The sequence below is a fragment of the Triticum aestivum genome, chromosome 2B (genome assembly GCF_018294505.1).
Source record: "Triticum aestivum cultivar Chinese Spring chromosome 2B, IWGSC CS RefSeq v2.1, whole genome shotgun sequence".
In the NCBI taxonomy this organism is placed as follows: Eukaryota; Viridiplantae; Streptophyta; class Magnoliopsida; order Poales; family Poaceae; genus Triticum; species Triticum aestivum.
This window is the reverse complement of record NC_057798.1, coordinates 777,259,638-777,272,542: the sequence shown is the minus strand read 5'-3', so window position 1 is coordinate 777,272,542 and position 12,905 is coordinate 777,259,638. Positions and strand designations below refer to the sequence as shown.

General features: G+C 40.2%; 1 long non-coding RNA gene and 1 pseudogene across 1 annotated transcript; one reads left to right on the top strand and one right to left on the bottom strand.

Moving 5' to 3' along the window:
- Positions 1-402: 402 nt before the first annotated feature.
- On the top strand, positions 403-2,991 carry LOC123042677 (wall-associated receptor kinase 2-like; annotated as a pseudogene).
- Positions 2,992-9,827: 6,836 nt separating this feature from the next.
- LOC123042676 (uncharacterized) lies at positions 9,828-12,850 on the bottom strand. Its single transcript, XR_006418864.1, has 3 exons — positions 12,507-12,850; positions 12,292-12,397; positions 9,828-10,476 (listed from the first exon to the last, which is right to left on the bottom strand). It is a non-coding gene; the product is annotated as an uncharacterized lncRNA (long non-coding RNA).
- Positions 12,851-12,905: the final 55 nt, after the last annotated feature.

Sequence of the window (12,905 nt, the reverse complement as noted above, 5' to 3'; positions counted from 1 at the left end):
ATCAGCGCCCCTTCATCAACTGGATAGGAGTAGCGAAAGATGTTGTACACACGGTGGCTTTAGTCTTACTGTTGTATGACTTTGTAAGGTCTTATGTCAATAATTAATAAAATGGTTGTATGCATCGTCCAGATGCAGAGGCCGGGGTCTTCCTCCTTTTCTAAAAAAAATATATGGGATACTTATAAGCCGATGTTTTCCCTACATATTTGGAGTAATAATCTACAACAATGAATGGGGGACTATCCTCCTTTCCTGGAAAAAAAATACATGGCCTCAATTTTCATTCCACCAATTGTTTTTTGTTTTCTTTTCTTTTCGAAAAAAAATGTTTTTATTTTCTCTGAAACCAAGGTGTCTATTTAGTTGACAGTGTCACATTTATTGATTCTCTAGCGGAAGATTATGCAAGCGTCATTGCAGCTTGGCCTCTGCCTCATATTGCTTGCAGCACAGTATGGCCCTGGAAGTGCGGTTCCTAGTTCACACTGCCGAAGGCAGTGTGCGAATGTCGAGATACCATACCCATTTGGTATAGACCCAGGCTGTTCGCTCGGAGATGGCTTCCACCTCGACTGCAAGGTCCACGATGGCAAAGAGAAGAGATTCAGGACTGCCTTTGAGGTCCTCGACATCTCCTTGAAGCAAGGGACAACTCGAGTGCTCAATTTCATTGTGGGGTACTGCTACAACACCTCCACCGGGAGCATGGAGTATTTTGGCCGATACGGGGGGTTCAATGAAGGCTTTTCTTCTCCATACCGCCTCTCCGATGTCCAGAACAGATTCACGGTCATCGGCTGCAATGCCATGTCCTCTATCTCGGACCGTGAAGGCACAGGCTACGAAGGGGCCGCGACGTGCCGCAACCAGTCGGACCTAGTTGATGGATCTTGCTCCGATATCGGATGCTCCCAGACGACGATACCGAAGAGGATGTACTTCTACGCAACAACCTTTTTTAGCTCGGACAACAATAGTCAGATATGGAAGTTCAATCGGTGCAGTTATGCAGTGTTGATGGAAACAACGTCATTCAGGTTCAGCACTAAGTACATAACCACCAACAAGTTCAATGGCACAAATGATGGGCGGGTACCTGTGGTGCTTGACTGGGCTGTGAGAGATATCAAGTCATGTGATGTTGCAAAACAGAATAAGACTGGCACTTATGCATGCCTCAGTAGCAATAGCAAGTGTGTGAATTCCAGCAATGACCAAGGGTACATGTGCAATTGCACCAATGTCTATGAAGGCAACCCTTATCTTCCTGGTGGATGCAAAGGTACCAATTATTAGCTTCGAGCTAGTGAAAATCTATATTTGCACTAATATCAATCAAATTGCACATTGGATGTAGGGTCCCTTTATCTTATTTGACACTAGATTATTTTGTTTGGCTACTTTTGTTGCAGATATTAATGAATGCGATCACAACCCATGCCCTTCGGATGGTGTTTGTCGCAATATTGCTGGAGAATACCGATGTTCATGTCGAGTTGGGAAAAAATATGCCAAAGAAAGCAATACATGCAACCCAAATACAGGCTTCATAATAGCTAACGACCGAACAAACATGAACACCTAGCTAGGTCATTAACTTTATCGCACTCTTGTGCAATGTAATGAAATAAAAGAGTTATGTGAAACCAATCTAATGTTAGCTAATTTACACCAACTATGTTCTACTCTCTCTCTCTCTCTCTCTCTCTCTCTCTCTCTCTCTCTCTCTCTCTCTCTCTCGCCCCTTGGTCTAAAAAATAATTCTCTTATCTAATGTTGTTATCAGGACTTACAATGGGATTATTTGGTCTGATGGTTATCATCATGATCTCTATCTTCCGGGGACAAATGACAATTCAAAAGAGAAAATTGAATAAAGTTAAGCAGGAGTATTTTCGCGAGCATGGAGGCTTGCTTTTGTTTGATAGGATGAGATCAGAGAAAGGTCTTGCTTTCAATGTATTTTCAGAAGCTGAACTCAGACATGCCACTGATAACTTTGACATTAGTAGAATACTTGGAAAAGGAGGCCATGGAACAGTCTATAAAGGGATAATAAGGAGCAATATGCGAGTTGCAGTTAGAAGATGTGGAATAGTTGATGAATGGCAGAAGAAGGAATTTGGGAAAGAGATGCTCATTTTATCGCAAATCAATCACAAGAACGTTGCTGAACTCTTGGGTTGCTGCCTTGAGGTGGAAGTTCCTATTCTAGTCTATGAGTTTGTCCGAAATGGTACATTGTTTGAGCTTATCCATGGCAGGAAACAGGCATTGCAAATTTCCTTCAGCACTCTCTTAAGGATCGCTCATGAAGCAGCAGAATGTCTCAGCTTCCTACATTCATATGCGTCACTCCCAATTATTCATGGTGATGTGAAAACTTCCAACATCTTGCTTGATGATAACTATATGGCCAAAGTGTCAGACTTTGGAGCCTCTATATTATCCCCGTCTGACAAAGAGCAGTTTGTTATAATGGTTCAAGGTACATGTGGCTGCCTTGATCCTGAATACATGCAAACATGCCAGTTAACGGACAAAAGCGACGTGTACAGTTTTGGACTTATCCTTTTAGAGATCCTCACCGGCCAGTTGCCACTAAAGCTCGAGGGGACTGAGAAGCCAAGAAGCTTGTCATTGATTTTCCTTTCTGCTATGAAGGAGAATAATATAGAAGATGTGTTGGTGAGCCAAGTGAAAGGCCAAGCAAGTAGGGAGTTGCTGAGAGGACTTGTAGACCTGGCTAAGAAATGCCTAGAAATGTGTGGTGATAACAGGCCATCCATGAAAAATGTCGCGGATGAGCTAAATAGATTGAGAAAACTTTCACTACATCATTGGGTACAACTCGAGATGGAGATGGACGAAGAAAATCTTCTTGGGGGAGAATCTACTAGTGGTTATGAAATAGAATAAAGTGGGTATCCAATGGACCAAAGTGAGAACCATCCCATAAACCCTGGAAGTTCCTATTATGCAAGATGACTAAACATGCATAATGATCTATAAATTACTACATGCAGATACATATGTTCCTTCTGAACCTCAGTACCACATGTATTTTATTTCGAGGTAGTATTGCCGCTAATGTGTGTAACTTTTATAATAGGGAGTCTATCTCCTACAACTCTATAGTTTGCAAATTCCAATTTATGTTTTATAATCCATTCGATGTGTGATGTATGTTCAACAACAAAAGTCCATTGGATATCAAATACATATGTATATTAGACCCAAATGAAATATACAATTCACGCACGCATGCTACTTGAACAAAACTATCTCCGATCCAAGGCATATCCTATTATATTGGTTTCTTGTATTTTGATATATGTTCCAATTTTAAACATATTACTACTTGAACAAAACTATCTCTGATCCAAGGCAGATCCTATTATATTTGTTTGTTATATTTGAATATATGTTCCAATAATAAACATATTATTTTCCACACAAGATTGTACAAAGTAGTTGTCCCTACTTCGTTAGTTGATTTTTCCAAGGAAAACATAACATGAAGAAATGTATAGAGATAACTAAATGTTGTATTAATATTGAAAAACTAGCAATGCACATTCACACCTATGAGGAGTTGAACCAATTGTGCATTTGCATGTGCAAGTACAAATCTAAACTGAACAATAACATATGTGCAAGTACTTGTAACATCTCATCATTACACTGTCTTACACATCTCAATACTACCGAAATTTCAAAGAGAAAGAGACAAAGAGGAGTAGCAGCAGCAAGGTTTGGGGGAGAAAAGGAGCATCAGTTTTGTGGAGAGAGGATCTTCAGCAGAGGGAGGTTGAAAGAGAGAGCAGCAGCAAGTTCAGCAGAGGAAGGAGCAACAACGGGGGAAGAGAATGGTGAGGATGCACCGACCTGCCGAGCTCCAGCCAGTGGCAATGGCAGCGACATCCGGCAAGTCCTGCCCGTAGCGGCGAGCGGCGGCCAAGCTCCAGCCAAGGGAGGGGAAGACGGCGATCCACCGGCCAGATGGTGTTAGAGGGATGGTAAGGCGACGACCAAGCTCCAGTGGGCGGCAACGACGGCTGTAGCGGAAGATCCCTGCACTTAGCGGCGGGCGGCGGCCGTCGCTAGCAGAGGCACAGGTCATCTACCGTTGTCGATTTGGTCACCGGATTTGGTTTGAGACTATGGGTAGAAATGGTCTAGGACTGTTTGGTTTGTATCCAGACCAAACCAACTCAGTGCAACAATAGTTAAAGCCCAGACCAAACTAAATTGATTTAGGGACTTGGCCCATTTCATCCGATCCAAAGGCAGCCTAATACAAAAACCGACTGAAACTATGGTTCCAGTCCAAACCATCCCCAGGTTTACTTGCATCGGTGACATTTTTGATGTTCCACCTCAGTTGTATCTAAATCATCAAAGCAGAGAGATAATCAACAACGTTTAAAGCTTTAGGTAATTTCGTAGCAGTGTCCTTGATGTCTGGTGCATCCGGATCCACATAGGGTGCATTATATGTACGTCGTTTTCTGTTTTCGGAATGGGGGCTGCAAAGCTTTATGTAATTTCATAATAGTGTTCTTGATGTCTGGTACATCTAGATCGACATAGGGTGCATTATACGTGTCGTGCCAAGAGGATATAATTGATTTTCGTTATTTATTATTCCCTTCGTCCTATAATATAAGAGCTTTTTGAAGTATCAAAAACATTTTTATATCATGGGACCGAGGGAGTAAGTGGCAAGTTGCAATGCGTGGCTGCAATCAACTTATCTAATAAATCTGGAACCTAGAATTGTTAACGGCTAATCCATCGGACGTAGCCATGCCAGTGGCGGCGCCAGGAAATGGAGGCTGGGTATTCATCCAAAATTTTTTTTGGCTCTAAATGTAGTATATGAACCAAACAACATAATACTAGCAATATATGAACAAAACAACACTAGCATAACAACAATAGCAATATTTCAATGTAACAGACCATAACAACATGAATACATAAGTACCTTCTGATTAATAAAGTGATGATATCCTTCTTACAATGTATCAGACCATAACAACCAATAATATTTTCGCGCACTCAGTAGGCAATAGCAGAGTGATGTGCATATTTGACAGCAACACAAGCAGCAATTTGTCCCCAAAACTTTAACCCAGAATACCCACCTTAAGACTAATCAAATCCAGCACTAGTAGGCAGTAGCTCGTTGCATTCAAATCCAGCACTAGCAGCAATTTGTCCAATTTGACTGCACTACAAATCCACCTACAGATAATAGAACTAGGAATTAGGAATTAGGAGCATGTGATTTGACCATGAACTAGGAATTAGGAATTAGCAACTAGGACAAATCCAGCACTAGCTCGCCCCGTGATGCTCCAGGCGCTGCTACAATTTGACCAAGCGCTGCCGCATGAGCCCATAGGAATTAGGAAGTTAGAACTAGGAGAAGAGGAGAATAGAACCTGCTCCGCTGCCGACCTATCGCTAGTCGCCCGTTCAGCGGCTCCGCTTGCCGCTGCCTGCAGTCAGTACTGGCCGCCACCGCTGGCCGCTACTCGCCGCCGCCGCCGCCGCTAGGCGCTGGCCGCTACACGCCGCCGCTGTCGCCGCTGGCCGCAGGCGCTAGGTTAGGTTGGGGACTTGGCGAACGGCCGAGACGCCGAGTGGGGGCTGGATCAAGCGAACAGGACGAGTGTAGCCGGTAACCTGTGTGGGCCGTGGGCTGTGGGCCGCGAAATAAGGCATGTATTAATTTTTTTGGGCCAAATCTTGGGTATTCAAATGAATACAGGTGAATACCCCTGGCGCCGCCGATGAGCCATGCAGCTAGTGTCCACTAGCCAGTAGTATATGAACTGCAACTCCGGTGGGTGGGTGTTACATGTTTCATGTTTGGTTCCCGTTGAGGAATTTGTTAATCAGTAGGAAGATTCAGAGACGTTTCTTTCTTAAAAAAAATCGAATATTATGAACACTTGACGACGACTCTGGACCGTTTACTTTTGCTAGGTATAAACACGATCGTGGTCCGTCCGCCGCCATAGAAAGCTCGATCGAGGTGTTGGATTCTTCACAACACATCTTTGTGTCTTGTCTTTGCCTCGGCCTCGTATTGCTTGCAGCACAATTAATATGCTCGCAGAAGTGTGGCTCCTAGTTCACGTACCGAATGCAGTGTGGGAACGCTGAGATACCGTACCCATTGGGTGTCGGCTTCCACATTAGCCGTGAGGTCCACGATGGCACACAGAAGACATTCAAGAGTGCCTTTGAGGTGCTCGACATCTCCTTGAAGCAAGGGATTGATCAAGTGCTCTATTTCATCGTGGCATACTACTACAACACCTCCACCGGGAGCATCAACTATTTTGGCTGATACACGGTGCTCAATGAAGGAGTTTATTCTCCCAGTCGTAGAAAATGAGCGTCAAACGTACGCAGTGACCGTTTCAGTCCATTTTAGCAAGTATGATTACCGTAACAAGCTATTTTCTCAATACAATGACCAAAATGACCAGCCTAAATAAGTTCAGTGACCCAGAGTCTACGAGATCTCCATCTCTAGCCCTTACATCGGCCAACATCAGATCACGGCCCTCATTTCCTCCACCACCGGCGCGTACCCGTGGTGGAGCAGGAGGATGATGAGAAGATCCTATTCCTGCAAGATCTTCAGAAAACTCGCGAAACATGTGCTGGCCCCTGGCTCCTTGGGGGCGACTTCAACCTTGTCTCCTCCTCCAAGGACAAGAGCTAGGCATCGTCCCAAGGGAGCCCGTTATCCAATACCTTCACATACATAAATGAAAAGCAGGAACCAAATTCAATGGTACAAGTCAGCATGTGCTACATATTCCAAGTAGTTCATACCCGGTAATTCAAGCTAGCCTAACCCAACTGGAATAATAGAAAGAAAAAAGGAAGGCTCCCAAGAAGGAAGGGATGCTCTGATTTTTTTAATCTGAGTTTCTTGTCGAACAAGTTCAGTTAAATATGTACGTCCGAAACTCTAGTCAAATTCGGATTGGTTTTGTCCGAACTTTCCAAAACTGTTCGGTTTCAACTGGCTGCACCTTGCGGGTCTGTTTTGTGGTGGTAAACGACCTCGAATGGAAACAAGTCCAAAAGCAATCTCTCTCTCTCTCTCTCTCTCTCTCTCTCTATATATATATATATATATATATATATATATATATATATATATATATATATATATATTTATATCCCTCCCTCCCTCCTCTCTCTCGCTCTCTCTCTCTCTCTCTCTCTCTGGGGCAAAGGCACCGCCTTCAACCCCGCGGGGCTCCATAGCTTCTCCCGGCGAAGTAGCCAGACGATCCATGCCTAGTGCAGGTTAAGAATGAGGTGGTAGTTCATCTACCTCATAAGTTAACCACGAAATGTACTCCACATATATAGACTAATACTACCAGGTGAGGCCTGTAACAAGAACTCCACACGCATCAAGCTACTACCAAATGTCCATCTGTCGTCTTCTTTAGGCTCATCTAATCTACCACATAAGTTAAGTTTCCATCATGACGGTACCACATTCATGCATGCGTGTACATGTATTATTCTACTCGTGCTAGTTTAGCTCCAGTTGCTCTTGCTCTTGTATGTATCACATTCAGGCTAGAACTAACACCAGAACCCAAAACAAATTAGCCTTGCCTACATGATTTGGTTCAACCAAATATATTTTTTAGAGTTAACACTAGAAAAATTGGAGAAATTCAGATTAACATGATTTTATATAACAATGGCAGAGCTAGCAATTGAAGCCAGTGATATCAACAGAAAAACATATATACTTAAACATAGCTGGAGTTAGCTTGCAAGACACATTTCAAACTTCATATTCTTCACCATTTCAATACACGATGCAAAGTTTATAACCGAGACAGCCAAGAACGTATTCTACCAAGGGTACTACAGTCTCTCACATAGATGCACCAAGTTCAGGCTTGAAAACTACAAGGTCTTTGACAGATGAACAAAGTAGCAATACAGTGCGATACATGTAAAGCATTCAAGCAATGGAAATAGATCCTTCTGAGTTTGGAAGCTGATGCCTCTTCATGATTAATGGTGGCATAAATATATCAAGATATTTGGCTTGTGTGACATTTTTTTACTAGTGAAGCATGAATAATCATTTTTTTTGTTTCTTAATATTCTTTTTCAAAATATTTTATTTTTGTTTCTTAATATTCATGTTTTACTAGAAAAAGAAAATACTAACCCCACATGAAACTTTTTTGGGGTTAGTATTTTCTTTTTCTAGTAAAACATTAATATTAAGAAACAAAGATGAAATATTTTAGAATTAAAATTTCGAAGAATGTTTGTAATAATTGAAAATATTCGCAAAAAATGAAAAAGTTTCACAATTTGTGGATTTAGAAAATATTCATCACTTATAAATAATATTAAATGTAACTTCTTTTCTGAATATAATGGTCAGGTGATCCTAAAGTAGTCATATAGATACAACAAGAATTTATTCTACCAAGGGTACTATAGATCTCTCACATAGATACAACAAGTTCAATGCATCCTCACAAATAACATAATTTTTTAAAAGGAATAATGAGCTCGATAATTTTTTCAAAATATTTTCTTTTTCTAGTACAACATGAATATTCATTTTTGTTTCTTAATATTATTTTTTAAAAATTTTGATTCTAAATATTTCGTTTTTGTTTCTGAATATTCATATTTTACTAGAAAAACAAAATACTAACCCCACATGAAACTTTTTTGGGGTTAGTATTTTTTTTTCTAGTAAAACATGAATATTAAGAAACAACGATGAAATATTTTAGAATTAAAATTTCGAAGAATGTTTGTAATAATTGAAAATATTCACAAAAATGAAAAAGTTTCACATATTTGTGGATTTAGAAAATATTTATCATTTATAAATAATATTTAATGTATCTGCTTTTCTGAATATAATGGTCAGGTGATCCTAAAGTAGTCATATATAGATACAACAAGAATTTATTCTACCATTGGTACTATAGATCCCTCACATAGATACAACAAGTTCAATGCATCCCCGCAAATAACATAATTTTTGAAAGGAATAATAAGCTCGATAATTTTTTTTAAGGAAATAACATGCTTTCAAACTGAATGAGGAAACCATGAAAGAAATTTATTGGATAGTCAAAAGGATAAGAAAAAGATGAATCCATCAAATGTTAAACCTGATTTAGCTCTGCTCCAACAATATAAGCAAAGGCACCAAGAGCATCAAAGAGTATCCTAAGGTTTCGCATCTGCTTAGTTAGAAGCAAAACATAGCATTAAAACTAAGAAAAGATAGACCTGATGCAGTACCTGTAAAACTGGGAAACCCAATGCCAAATCCAACAAATCAACTCAAAGATCCATATAAACAAAACATTGAACTGTTAATGTTCTTTCTTCAGTTATTAGACGTAGGCGCAGTTTTCTTCGGTCATGAGAATTTTTATGTGCTAGTGATTCGGGCCACAAGTACATGTTTCCATCCATTAAACAGACAAAATAAGAGAGAAAACAGTAAAAATTGGATGGCCTATTGGATGTTGAGCGAGGTTTGAAACCGACAAGAATTGGATTTGATGGCTTATTGGCTCGATAATCCATACTGGTGAGAAAAAAACACCACCTGATTGCTACAACTTTAAAAGATGCAGAACAATACAATGCATGAAAAATTGTTTTCAAAAGAGATTCGGAACCAAGGTACACCATGAACTACGAACTATATGATAGAAGATCATTATCTATCTACTTACAAATGCAAGTGAGCAGTGACACCCTTGCATTGTTAGGGTATCTACAACGCCAGCCGGCGCTTGTGACAGGAGGTAGGCTTTAATTCCTAGCCATTATGATCCAATTCCGTCCAATCCAAGGCTTCTCGCTAGCATCGATGCTAGGACTGCCGTCGGGCGCTTCATTCTTTTTTCTTACCCCTCAGCCTGTTAACCAAGCGTTGTCCTTTTTTCCACAAGAAAACAATTGCACTATAGATGCCCTTAGAGTTCTTTCTTCAATTAGACGTAGGTGCAATTCAGGAGACCACTTCTTTAATTCATTTTTTTATTGCCTGCATCCAAATACGTGCTCTTGCATGATAGATGTCCTTAGAGTTCTTTCTTCAGTTAGAGGTAGGTGGCAGAGTTTTTCTTGATGTATGGACGCAAGCACATGTTTCCCTTCAGTAAACTAGCAGACAAGAGTAGAAGAGAGAAAGCAGTAAAAGTGCATGGCCTATTGGCTGATGAGTCAGGTTTGAAAGCGAAAAGAATGTGGATTTGTTCTGTTCTCAACCATGTGAATAAAACGCATGGTGGCTGGCCCATTCTACTCGACACGACGTACCTTCATATCTTGCCCAGTATTAGTCTGTGTTTTTGTGGTGTTGCATGTCCAGCGTTCTCCTGCCCGCATCTCCGGTTCCTCATCCAGTTAAACCATCTACGTCCACTGCACCACAAGGTAGTATAAAGAAGAAAAATACTGGTCAGTTTGAGTGGCACCCATCATGCTAAAGAACGAAGGGAGTCTCTTTTAGAAAATTATCAACTAGTCGTGAAGAATGCAAAGTAAGTAATATAATACCAAATGCCTCATTTTGTTAATTAAACATAGTATTTCATGCCTTCTTGTGTGCTAATCGCTCACTTATATTTATGTTTTGTAGCGTTTATCAATGTATATATTTCCGATAATTATCAACTATAATTATCAATCTCCAACTGGGCAAATTCATGTGTCCATATCACACTCCTTATACTAAGTGTTATCTCATTTATTCCTAGGTGATCTTTACTTTAATGGGAGCTCTCAAATCACTACTTATTATTGATGTCTTCTCCTTCATGCTTTATGAAATTCAAGACTTTTACTACAATAATTAGCAATTGAATTAACAAATACCGTGTCTTAAATATTACTATGTGTTTCACAAGAACAAATATACAACAATTTCAGAGACCATCATATTGCTAATTCTATAGCTTTTCTAGCATCTTGGAAAGATTTCTCAACTTGTACTTCAAAATAAAATGAGAAACCCCACTGTTTAGAGAAACTAAACTATTAATTGGCATCATAGTATTGCAATTTTTGATTATCATATGGTTTTGTGAAAAAATTATACTACCAAATTTAGACTGTGATGTGATATGAAAGAAGATCATTGTTTCAGGTGGTATATACAACTATGACAAGTACTTAAACATTGTATAGGAACCCAGGCATGATAGTATTACAATTCATGAGTGATGTAAGGCTTGAGGTTGCTTGGAAAAACAAGTAAAAGGGCATGTGAAGAGGAGCATATGCAGCTAAATTTATTAGTGTGCGCTCACAATTTGAAATACAATATTGGCAAACAATCTCAAATGAAGATATGGTAAACAAACCCCATGTTTTTTCTGCTTTAAAGATGAGCAAAGACGGTGAAATGAAATCAAAATAACCATTTATTTGCAAAAGATTCAGAAACAAAGTAGATCATGAACCAAGAAGCATATGAAAAAAGATCAACTAATTTCTACTAATAATGCTCATGGAAATTAAACATACAAAAGAAATCTTGTGATATCTATAAAACCAAGCTTTACTCTCTAGATGGAAAGTTTCTTCTCACTACCCTGACAGCAAGCCAAAATGTTTAGATCTGGCAAAGAATGTCATTGTAAGATAAAAACAACCCATCATAGCACAGTACCAACAGTGGGACAGCCAATGCCAAGTCCAACAAATCAAATCAACGACACATATAAATAAAACACTGCAGAACTGTTAGCAGCAACCCCCTTGTAATGTTCTTGTTCTTTCTTCAGTTATTAGATGTAGGTGTAGTTTTCTTCAGTCATGAGAATTTTTATGTGCCAACGATTCAGGCCATGAGTACATGTTTCCATCCATTAAACGGACAAAAGGGGAAGAGACAAAGAAGTAAAATTGCATGGCATATTGGATGTTCAGTGAGATTTGAAACCAACAAGAATGTGGATTTGATGTCCTATTGGCTCGATAATCCATGCCAGTGAGAAAAAAACACCACCTGAAGATGTAGGTGTAGCAAAATTACAATGCAAGGATAATAAAACCTAAATAATTTTGTTGGAAGAAAATGTTGTTGATGCATGTATAATTTTGTAACACCACCTGATTACCGATTGAAAGAAAGCATGCATGCATGCATATATAATTTTCCCACAAAGCTTTTCAGTTCTGAACCATGTGAATAAAACATATGGTGGTTGGCCCATTATACTCGGCAAGACGGACCTTGATAGCTTGCCTGGTATCTATCTGTATTTTTGCAGTGTTCCATGGCCAACATTTTGCTGCCCGCATCTCCGGTTTCCATGTCCGGTTAAACCATCTAGGTCAACTGCATCACAAGGTAGAGAAGAAAAATAATAGTCAGTTTGAGTAGCACACACCATGCTAATTTTGTATAGAAAGAAGGTTACTAGATGGATAAAGGGGTCTGCTCTTACAGAGATAGAAGACAAGATCAGATCGAACCAAAAATCTGGAGCGTAACATTGCGCATGAGTAGTAGGCAGGAGCCACAGGCGTGGCCATTGGCATCGATCCTGTGATAGCCGGTCAGAGCATCCGAACCTGGGTGGTTCTGATTTGTGTGTTGGCTTAAGGAGAGGGGAAGAGTCGATGGAGGAGGATGAATGTGAGGCAGGAGTGAATGGGCCGGCATTTATAGAGGAGATCGTGGTAGCAAGGAGCGAGCGAGGAAATCGGAGAGGCATCGGATGGGGACACGATCCGCGCGAGCCCTCCGGGAGTAAGCGGGAGCTGATGGATCGAGGAGCTGGATCGCGGGAACGGGAGAGGGGAAGTTTGGGGAGGAGATGTGAAAGAGTTAAAGGAGGATGCGT